The 10,723-nt window shown below is 33.3% G+C and overlaps 1 long non-coding RNA gene across 2 annotated transcripts; it reads right to left on the bottom strand.

Moving 5' to 3' along the window:
• Positions 1-6,998: 6,998 nt before the first annotated feature.
• Positions 6,999-10,496, bottom strand: LOC112035915 (uncharacterized). 2 transcript variants are annotated; one of them, XR_010628784.1, is made up of 3 exons: positions 10,141-10,482; positions 8,517-9,948; positions 6,999-8,478 (listed from the first exon to the last, which is right to left on the bottom strand). It is a non-coding gene; the product is annotated as an uncharacterized LOC112035915 (long non-coding RNA). The 2 variants fall into 2 exon arrangements; XR_002885571.2 differs by lacking the exon at positions 6,999-8,478 and having other exon boundaries at positions 9,466-9,948; positions 10,141-10,496.
• Between the last annotated feature and the right edge of the window lie 227 nt (positions 10,497-10,723).

Raw genomic sequence — 10,723 nt, 5'->3', positions numbered from 1 at the left:
ATATTTTGGATTGCTTTTTTTCATTTTTTTAAAATGAAGTTGCAATTATCTTCATCAATACCATAGAATTATCTTGTACCATATCTTAATTTTAATTGTGAAATAGAATTATATATATACTGACTCATCACATGCGCAAAGCTCGTCTAATTATGCTCAAGGTAAAACCAAAAATCGATCAAAATAGGCTCAGCATTACAAAACACTACAAAGGAATCAAATGCATACCTCAATAAAAATTAAGTCTAGGCTTGTAGTCAACGATCTCTGTCTGTCTCGCCAAGCTCTCTGTCAACAACAAACACATTTAAATACATACCTCAACAAAAATTCTTTTCTTTAGATAAATTAGAAGCTTTGCGCATGTGATGAGTCAGTATATATATAATTCTATTTCACAATTAAAATTAAGATATGGTACAAGATAATTCTATGGTATTGATGAAGATAATTGCAACTTCATTTTAAAAAAATGAAAAAAAGCAATCCAAAATATCAGTTATCTTTTTTTTTTTTTTTTTTCATAAGATATCTGTACAATTACAATTAAGAGATGATAACTACAAAATTCAATAAGCTGTAAGAATCAATTTAATGACTTCCAAAATTTGAAGTTTATTCTTACATACCTTCTTTTCTGTTAAATGGACAATATTATCAAACACAATGTGTTATACCATGTTGTGTATGCTAGAGTGGATGCGGAAGAAAAAGTATAGAATAGGAACACTGAGAACACGAGGGTTACGTGATTCAGCCTTGTTGGCCTATATCCACGGAGGAATCCCTTAAGGGCTACATCTTTATTGTATAAGAGTGCAGTACAATAACCTATGTTACAATGAACCATAACATGAGTATATATAGGCGACTAAACCCTAGACTACTAGTACAAGTAGGACTGGGCTTGGGCCTATTACATTGGGCTAATATCTGTCTAATATATATCTCTAACACCCTCCCTCAAACTTAAGGCGGAAGCTCAATGAAGGCTGGAGGTTGGATAAGCATGAGAAGATCACTTGGAGATGCCTTGAAGAATGCCTTTGAAGAAACCACAATGAAGAATGTGCCAATTGACCAAATTTGGAGTTTCAAATGAAGAAACGGAGTCCAAAATTGGAATCTACGCAAAAAAAACTGAGCAAGATAGACCCTTTCAGAAATTTTGACTTTTAGTCAAAAGTCAACGCAAAAGTCAAAGTCAACGGCTACAAGGACCGGGTCGGTTCCGGATTTTCCGGGTCGGGTCATGGATCGGGCTGCAGAGCCGCTGACTCATCCTGATGACGTGGTGCTGACCTGGACTAGGGCTGACGTGGCAACAGCTTGCGTGGTGCTGACGTGGCAAGATGACGTTAGCAGCAGACTTCAGGCGCGTGTGGCGCGTGAGGGTATTTACCAGCGCGTGGATAACTCTGGAAGGCGCGTGCGATGGAGATTGATGCTCGGACTTCGGGGTTTGGCAGATCGGTGAGCTACGAAGCCGTCATGGTGGCGCGTGTTGCCGGAGGAGGATCTGCTCCTAAGGAATCCGAGATGGCACGTGAGCTACAACGGAAGCGCGTGGTGGCGCGTGAGGCTGCCGTTGGTGGCCATGTTTATGGGTTTTTGTCGTGGGAAGTCGTGGAGCACGTCTGTGGTATTGGTTTCATCAGGCGAGGCATGGATTTGCACAGATCTGAAAGGTTAAGTCACAGCTTTGCTTGGGTTTGTGGATTTTAGACACAGCACTGAGCCATGGTGGCTGCAAGATGCCGTGGAGTCCAGATCCGGCAGACAAGCATGTGTGACTTTTGATGGTGGTGTGCACGTGAGAATCTTCTTTGCTTGCTAGAGATGTTTGTTTGATGCCAAGAACGAAGTTTGGCTCTGATACCATGTTGAATATTAGCTCTGATACCATGTTAAATGGAGAATATTAGCAAACGCAATGTGTTATACCATGTTGTGTATACTTGAGTGGATGCGGAAGAAGAAGTATAGAATAGGAACACTGAGAACACGAGGGTTACGTGGTTCAGCCTTGTCGGCCTACATCCACTGAGGAATCCCTTAAGGGCTACATCTTTATTGTATAAGAGTGCAGTACAATAACCTGTGTTACAATGAACCATAACATGAGTATATATAGGCGACTAAACCCTAGACTACTAGTACAAGTAGGACTGGGCTTGGGCCTATTACATTGGGCTAATATCTGTCTAATATATATCTCTAACATTTTCTAGGTAGTATTGATTATGTAGCTCTGTCACGAAATGGCTCTAGCAAAAAATCTACATAAGTTTTGTGTTTTTTTCCATTCCCAAAAAAACTAAAAAAAATATTTAGTGCAACTAAACTTTAATGATGACTACCAAAATTTAAGGTTTACTGTTACATACATTCCTTTCCCTTCCTTTCCAACAGTATTAATTATGCAGATCTATCCCAACATGGCTTTAGCAAAAAAACTGCATAAACAAAAAACAATAGTGCATAATTGTCTACAAAGAGGATGAGATGAACAATTTTGTAAAGAACGTAGAAGAAGGTGGGTGCTCTTAGTTACTAAGGGCCCTCCTAGAGTAGACTGCTCTCCAAATTTTTTTATTTCTGTTTTGGTTGTTTTTTTTTTTTGCAAATATTTGAAAAATTAATTGTGAATTGAGATTTTTTTTTTTTTTTTTTTTTTAAAAAAAAGATGAATGTGATATATATTTTAATTTTGTACAGAACGTAGAAGAAGGTGGGTTCTCTTAGTTACTAAGGGCCCTCCTAGAGTAGACTGCTCTCCAAATTTTTTTATTTCTATTCCGGTTGTTTTTTTTTTTGCAAATATTTGAAAAATTAATTGTGAATTGAGATTTTTTTTTTTTTTTTTAAAAAGATGAATGTGATATATATTTTTTTATTTTTTAAGCAAAATGATAAACTTTAGAGATAAGCAGAAAATGTAATTTGTTTTTTGAATGTGTGTTTTAAAGTAGTGTGGTGATATAGAGAAAAGATTAGAATACGGATAAGCAATTCTTTTTGAAACGAGTATTATGTTTTTTTATTACAAAAAAGTTTAGGTATTTTATTTGGAATTTGAACTTCTTGTGATGAGATTTTTTTTTTTTTTTTTTTTTTAAAAAAGATGAATGTGAGTTTCTTTCTTCAAACAAATAAAAATGATAAATTTCAGAAATAAACAGTAACTATAATTTCTTTTTGTACGTGAGTTTGAAAGAGGTGTAGTGATGTAGAGAAAAGATTGGGTAGGAAACAATAAGATGAACATGGGGAAAGAAGGCTAATTTTAGGAGTTCTCTCAGTTTTTTATTTTTTTATAGGAACTTTTTTTTTTAACTAGAGGTGTTTTATTCAGATAAAAAATTAATAAGAAAAGGTAAAAGTTTAGGGAATTAAAAGATTGAAAAAAAAAATCCTAAATTTTATGAGTTCTCTTTTTGAATTCCAAATAATAGTAGCTGTAAGTGTTGTAGAAAGTATAGATAAATTTATTATTTATTTGACATTTAAGATCCTATTTCTAAGAGAAGTTATCCTTTGGGTTGTTGACTCTTTCAAAATTTGGTTTGATGCCAACCAACCCCGAAATTTGGGCTAATAACAACCAAACTTTGGCGTGCTAATTGCATTTTACTAATTTTATAAAAGAAAACTAGAACTACAAATCTACAGCCACACTATAAATAAAGGACATATTAACAACTCTATTTTATAGACAAACAAAATGAGTCATTTCAATAAAAACGTATCAACATTGTTGTTGCTTGCATTTTTTATAATTGTTACTACTTTCTCTATGAATGCAGAAGCTGATGAATTTGAAGTCCATAACAACGCGACTCGGACCTCAAAACTTAATGTCACTTGTGCAAACAGCTTGGAGGATTTTCGTTCCTTTTTCATTGCCTATGGTGACAAATACCTTTTCGAAATTAAGGATGCTACTTTCAATATCAACTGCTTTTTCCAATGGAAGGGGGTATTGCACAAGTTCCAGATTTACGATGTTGAGAGGGACCAGTGCGTTAGTTGTATTTGGCATGTTATAGCTGATGGTCCATGTTTTCAAGACGATTTGAGAGGTGGTGAAAAGTGTTATCCTTGGGATAGTTAATTCTATGCTTTTCCATGGTGTGTTGTAATAAAGGAGATTCATTCACAATAGTGTTCTCCTTCTGGGTTTTAGAAAAAAATAACAATAATATTTGGGATATTATGAATGTATGGTCTTGTCAAATAACAATTTCAACAAGATCTTTATAAATATGTATGTTTGAGTTTGGATGAATGATATGAGTAAGTTTGAGGCCTTAAATGATCAATTGGGTTCATGCCTCGTGAAATAGTTGTCACTAATTTGAGTTTGAGATGACTAATGCATTTGCGTCTAATTCTTGTTATTGCCATGCTACATTAGTGGTCTCAGATAATGCACCCTCTAAAGCAATTACTGCCGGGCTTGCCAATGTATCTGTTTGCCATGTGCATGGCATCCCACATTTTTATTTTGTATTTTTAAGGTCTCGGATATTGTTCAGTGTTGGATTCACTAAGTGTAGTTTGTGAACATTTTTTGAATTTGTAATTTACTTGGATTGATTGGCTCAAAATGTTCATACTGGAAGAAGTGTGCTCTTCAACCAAAGTTTTACAAATTTTAAAAATTTGTTTTTAGATCTTATTTCTTTACGTGGCTAACGGATTGCACGTGGCACACTTAAAGCTTAAGTGACTAATAAGATGATTTAATTGCTATTTAAAAATGCCACGTCAACCTCATAAAAATCCATGGCAAAAAAAAAATTGAATCGCGAATTTTAAAGAAAAATAAAAATGAACCAAATAAATCAACTTAGCAATTTTCTTTTTCTTTCAATTTCATTTTTCAAGTACTAGGCTTGGACATGGGTTCGAGGGGGGGAGTTGGGCATGATGTATGAGAAATTGAAAGAAAAATGAAATTGCTAGATTGATTTTTTTTGGTTATTTTTATTTTTCTTAAAATTTAGTAATTTAATTTTTTTTTCTCTAACATGGGTTTTTAAGAGGTTGATTTGGCATTTTAAATAGCAATTAAAATATTTTATTAGCCACCTAAACTTTAAATGTGCAAACTGTGCAATCTATTAGCCATGTAAGGATTTTTTTTGTTAATAAAATAATTGTAGAGATTAAATTGATTGCAAGTTGAAATTGTAAAGATCGAATTAATTGTAGCCCCAAAATATAGGAACAAAAATAATATTTTTTCAAAAATATTTTCATATTCATCCGTTCAGTATGGTCCACAAAATCTACCAGTCCACACTTTTGGTATGTTCAGAGTTGAGACATGGGAGCAAGGAATGGTAGGTTTTTTGGCAATTGTGGCAATGGCATTGCCAAAATTGTGGGAAGATTTTTTTCCCACAATTTCGGCAATACCATTTGGGGAATAATTTTTTTTTTTTCCAATTGTGGCAATGGGATTCCCCAATCGAACAGTGTTACTAGCAACTATGACTAAAGAAAGAAAAGATGCTTGGTAGATTTCATCTTGTGCGTTTATTAGAGGAACGGAAGTTTAGTTACTTTTCTTGCAACCTACCGCAATCATAGAATGCCACATCTAATTAGATAGCAATTGTTGAGCTATCCTTAAGAGTGTATATCATTCAATGTGGAATGTTTTCAACAAGTAGTGACTACTGAGGGCAAATGCAATGATACAAAATGGCAATAGCCTTACACCCAAACACTTTGATACTTCCATTCCTTTTCGTGCTAATGTCAGTTATGGTTAGCTATACAATCGTAGATGCAGCCAAAGACAGAGAGGAATGTGCACAGCAACTAGTAGGACTGGCTACATGTCTACCTTGCGTTGGTGGTCAAGCAAAAGCACCTACACCAAATTGTTGCATTAGTCTTAAATAAGTCCTAAAGGACAACAAGAAGTGCTTGTGTGTCATCATCAGAGATCGCAATGATCCTGAATTAGGACTACAAATTAATGTAACACTTGCTTTGGACCTGCCTTCAGTTTGCCATGCCCCTGCTAAAGTCTCCTAGTGTCCCGGTATGCATTTAGCTATAAGAGTTGTTTTATTCTAGCTAATAGATTTTTAAATTTATATATATCTAATGTATTATAAGTTTCTAACTGTGCAAAATTAAATTCATAGAGATTTATATTACAAATAAAATTAACTATTTGACTTGTGAATATGCTAATAACCCAATTAACATTCCACCCTTATTTTTTTGATAATCTAATAGTTTGGAGAGAGTGAGAATTTGAATTCTAGATATGTCAGTCAGAAACATTAAAAAGTGCCAACCAATTAAACTACAAGACATTCTATCCTTGTTGATAGCTATTGCTTGCATATTTGATCCCGTTTGTATAAGAGTGCAGAGTTAATTAAAAAAAAAAGTTATGTAATGTTGTTTATGAAGTATCAACCATGGGAGTAGTCATTGTGCTGTGCTGAGTTTCTTCACCGATTTATTTACTTTATATCTTTATTTTTAAGCAAAATAAGTTAATCCAATGAAACTAAACTCAACAAAGCCACAACTTTGTTAGTTTGTTTCGGTATGGTATAGAAGGATCTAATCAATGTGTCAATTAAAAGCTGCTTGCTTTAAGTCAAATGTTGGTTTCAAGTACTATCAATTGTTATGACCAAATACTTACAATACCAGTTGTTAGGACTAAGCACTTATCAACTGCACCAAAAATTATAGCTGATGGTAAATGCACAATTTTATTCCTTTAAAGGGTGGTAGCCTAGTGCCAACGTGATGCTATTCTCAACCCAACTGGGCCTCCGTCTTTGCAGGATGCTGGACTCAGCCCACTAGTCTTTTGCCTAACATCAATCAACAATTCTACAAATAATCAAATGCATTAAATTTCATAACTATTTTACAACTTTTTAAGATGACACTAGTTAGGGTGGCACATGCTGCCCATTGAGTGAAATAGAGTTAATTAAAAAAAAAAAAAAGTGATGTAATGTTGTTTATGAAGTATCAACCATGGGAGTAGTCATTGTGCTGTGCTGAGTTTCTTCACCGATTTATTTACTTTATATCTTTATTTTTAAGCAAAATAAGTTAATCCAATGAAACTAAACTCAACAAAGCCACAACTTTGTTAGTTTGTTTCGGTATGGTATAGAAGGATCTAATCAATGTGTCAATTAAAAGCTGCTTGCTTTAAGTCAAATGTTGGTTTCAAGTACTATCAATTGTTATGACCAAATACTTACAATACCAATTGTTAGGACTAAGCACTTATCAACTGCACCAAAAATTATAGCTGATGGTAAATGCACAATTTTATTCCTTTAAAGGGTGGTAGCCTAGTGCCAACGTGATGCTATTCTCAACCCAACTGGGCCTCCGTCTTTGCAAGATGCTGGACTCAGCCCACTAGTCTTTTGCCTAACATCAATCAACAATTCTACAAATAATCAAATGCATTAAATTTCATAACTATTTTACAACTTTTTAAGATGACACTAGTTAGGGTGGCACATGCTGCCCATTGAGTGAAAAAATTAAGATAGAGCTTCTATTTGAAAAAGTATGAAAATCATGTACTAAAAAAAGTATGTCATACAATACTATTCTCCTTTATAAGAATATTGATTACATAAAAAGTATGTCAAATTAACAAATGAATATTTATTTTACTATGATAGTCTCTTAAAACCCCTTTGTTAAAAAGCAATATCTATTGACTAACAATTTTTAAGAATGATAACGAATATCAACTTCCAACAATAAGCAACTAAGTTTTGCTATGACATTGTCATGATAGTTAAATTTTTGAAACGTGAGATGTCATATGCAGCTATTGAAGCTTTTCATCAAACACTTGCGACCATTCACAATGAAGATTTTGTTATTCGTACTTCCTTCATTATCTTATCTAGCTATGATGTTTAGCTTATTTAGTTCTTAATGAACCCCCTTATACATGAGAAAAGGAATAAAAAAGAATAAGATAACAAAAGGCATATATGTGTCTTCGAGGTTTCCATTAGATAAGATTATAGGTGTAGAAGATTAAAACCTAGTAAATCATTGTCTTCTAGATAACAAGTAGAACACCTTATATAACCATTCTAACTTTCCAACCATGACTACAACATAAAACTTAAAAGAAAAAATAAATAGAAATTGAAACAGAAAAGGCAAACACACAGAGTTTGGATATGAAATAGCACAATAAAACCAAACCAATTGACACAATCACATAATGAAACTGAAATAACATGTGCAAAAATCAGATAAACTTAAAATGAACAAACCTATAAAATTAAATCCATCAAGCAAAAGAATTAAAATCCATACCTTGGAAAAAGTGTGAAGCTGTGCATATTTGCATCAGCAAAACACACAGCCAAGTTTTGGAGATCATGCTGAAGAAAGATGCAGAACTTTCCTTTTTTTTCTTTTGCAAAATCCTAAAAAATAAGTCTTCACCTATTTGTTTCTCCAAATAAAAAAAAAAAAGTCTTCACCTATTTTCTCTGTTGTCCAAGGTTTCACTAAAGCCAGTAAACTTTTTCAATTGCTGACTACCTAGGCTATCAATTAAGATAGTTGTCTCCTTGATTATTGCAATCTAAATATGAATGTGATTTAATTATCCAAGCAACTTAGATTAGATGTAAAGTATTTTTTTTAAAATGATTTGTTTAGTCAATAATTAAAAGTAGAACTATTGTCACATATACAACATTTAATCTTCCATGTTCTCTTCCTTGCTTTGTAACTTTTTTATTTATTTATTTTTTTTCTGTTTATGCTTGAGTTAAGAATGAAGTTCTGGCTTCTTTCCCTTTATGTTGTATCAGGTTCCAAGGCCAAGAAAAAAAGTAGGACAAAAAGTTGTAGAATTATGTTCATTTCAGAACTTTCTGGGAAAAAAAAAGTCAAACTTTTCATTTGTTTAGTGTTATTTCACTTGTCCCTTCCTAAAGTCACCTGATCATCTTTCTTTATGTGCGCATTTTTACTTCACATTCTTTGTAAGATTATATTTCAATAGTGCTTTATCTTTAAAGAAATGGGTGCGTTTTGATGTTGGTTCTTTACATGACAGTGGAATATTGCATTTTACTTCACCTATTAATGAAACAATTATTGAATCCACTAATGTTAGCAAGTGGACATTTTATCAGGTAATTATCAAGCATCCTATCGAGGCTATGAGAAATAACAAATGGTGAGTGCTACATTAAAAAAAGATGGATTCCTTACCTTTAGAAACATATAGAAGATAAAATGGAAAGTCTAAGCACACTTCTAACCAGTTTGAGCAAAAGTGTAGTTATCTAAATCAAAACAGAACCTGAATGCTCGTAACTTTGCTTTACGCTAAAACATAAGCTAAGCATGTTAAGACAACCCAACCTTCTAATGATGAGAGGCTATATGAAACAAATAAAACTACATGACAAAGCAATATATCATCGCAGAGATAGATGAAAATATAAAATGCAAATTATTTGTACATCACTAGACCCTCAGTTTTCAATAATGCCCCTTATCAATATGTGCTCTGCATCACCAAAATTCCTAAATGAACATAAGTTAAATTCCCTTTTGCTTCTCATTCCTACAATATAGCAATGAATCTATTGAAATAAAGTTACCGACTTTTATTGTTATTCATACCAGATGAAATTATTATACACTCACAAAATCATTTGCTCCTTCTGTGTGTGCTTGAATTTGTTGCACCTGTAATCTAGAAACTCAAATCAAGATTGCGAGAGATACAACCTGAATAAAGTTAACTTTGTAGTTGCTCTAACTTTTAAATTTTTTTTCTTAATCCCTCTCTCCTTTAATGGGTGAATATCAATTTTGATTTGTTTCCTTCCCCTCATCTCTCAATTTGACAGCACAAGTCATGTAGAAGCCAAAATCTGATCGGTAGAAGCCATCCTAACAAAATTTGGGCAATTCATATCAACAAACAGGAAATTTATCCAAATAAAGAAGACCCACAAGGCCAAACCCAACTGGGTATGTAAAATATTAGACAAACCCAAAAAGAAATTTACTTTTACATAGCTATTTCAAACACATATAAAGTCAGAAATTAAAATTATAAGAACGAAAAAGATTATAGAAGACCTGGCTTGAACTTGGAAATCACTCAGACAAACACTTATATATGCCAATTATAAACCCCAAAACGCGTCCTTCTCTTCTTTCATTTGTGTCCCCAAACCCAAAATCTTCATGATACCAACACTGCAATAAAAGCAACCAACAAGGAAAAACTCATAAAAATCCAAAAATTCAATCAAATAAGCAAAGAATTCCGACGTGAGGGAGAGAGGCCTAGTGATTTCCCTAGTCTCTCTCTCCCACTGACTCCTCTGCTCCTCTCTCTCCCTCACTGCCTTTGTGTTGAAAAATAAAATTCACAGCAAAACACACCGTTTAAAGTTTTGCCTTTTTCTCACCCGAACGCACCGTTTTGGCACAACACTTGAATAAACCAAAATTACAGTAGATAAGCGTATTGACACTTTTTATATAGTCAGTAGAAAATGTGATTAGTGTAATATCACTTTTACACGTAATCATTAGTAATATTAATTTTATTATACACTAATCTCAATAGTTTCAAAAAGTATAGATTCTCAAATGGTTCTAAGATCTTGCAAATTTAATTGATTTACCTATTTGATGGGTTTCAAAACTAGCCATA

Source organism: Quercus suber, unplaced genomic scaffold (genome assembly GCF_002906115.3).
Source record: "Quercus suber isolate HL8 unplaced genomic scaffold, Cork oak 2.0 scaffold_67, whole genome shotgun sequence".
Taxonomy (NCBI): Eukaryota; Viridiplantae; Streptophyta; class Magnoliopsida; order Fagales; family Fagaceae; genus Quercus; species Quercus suber.
Note: the sequence above shows the minus strand (reverse complement) of the source record. Positions and strands in the feature narration are given on the sequence as shown.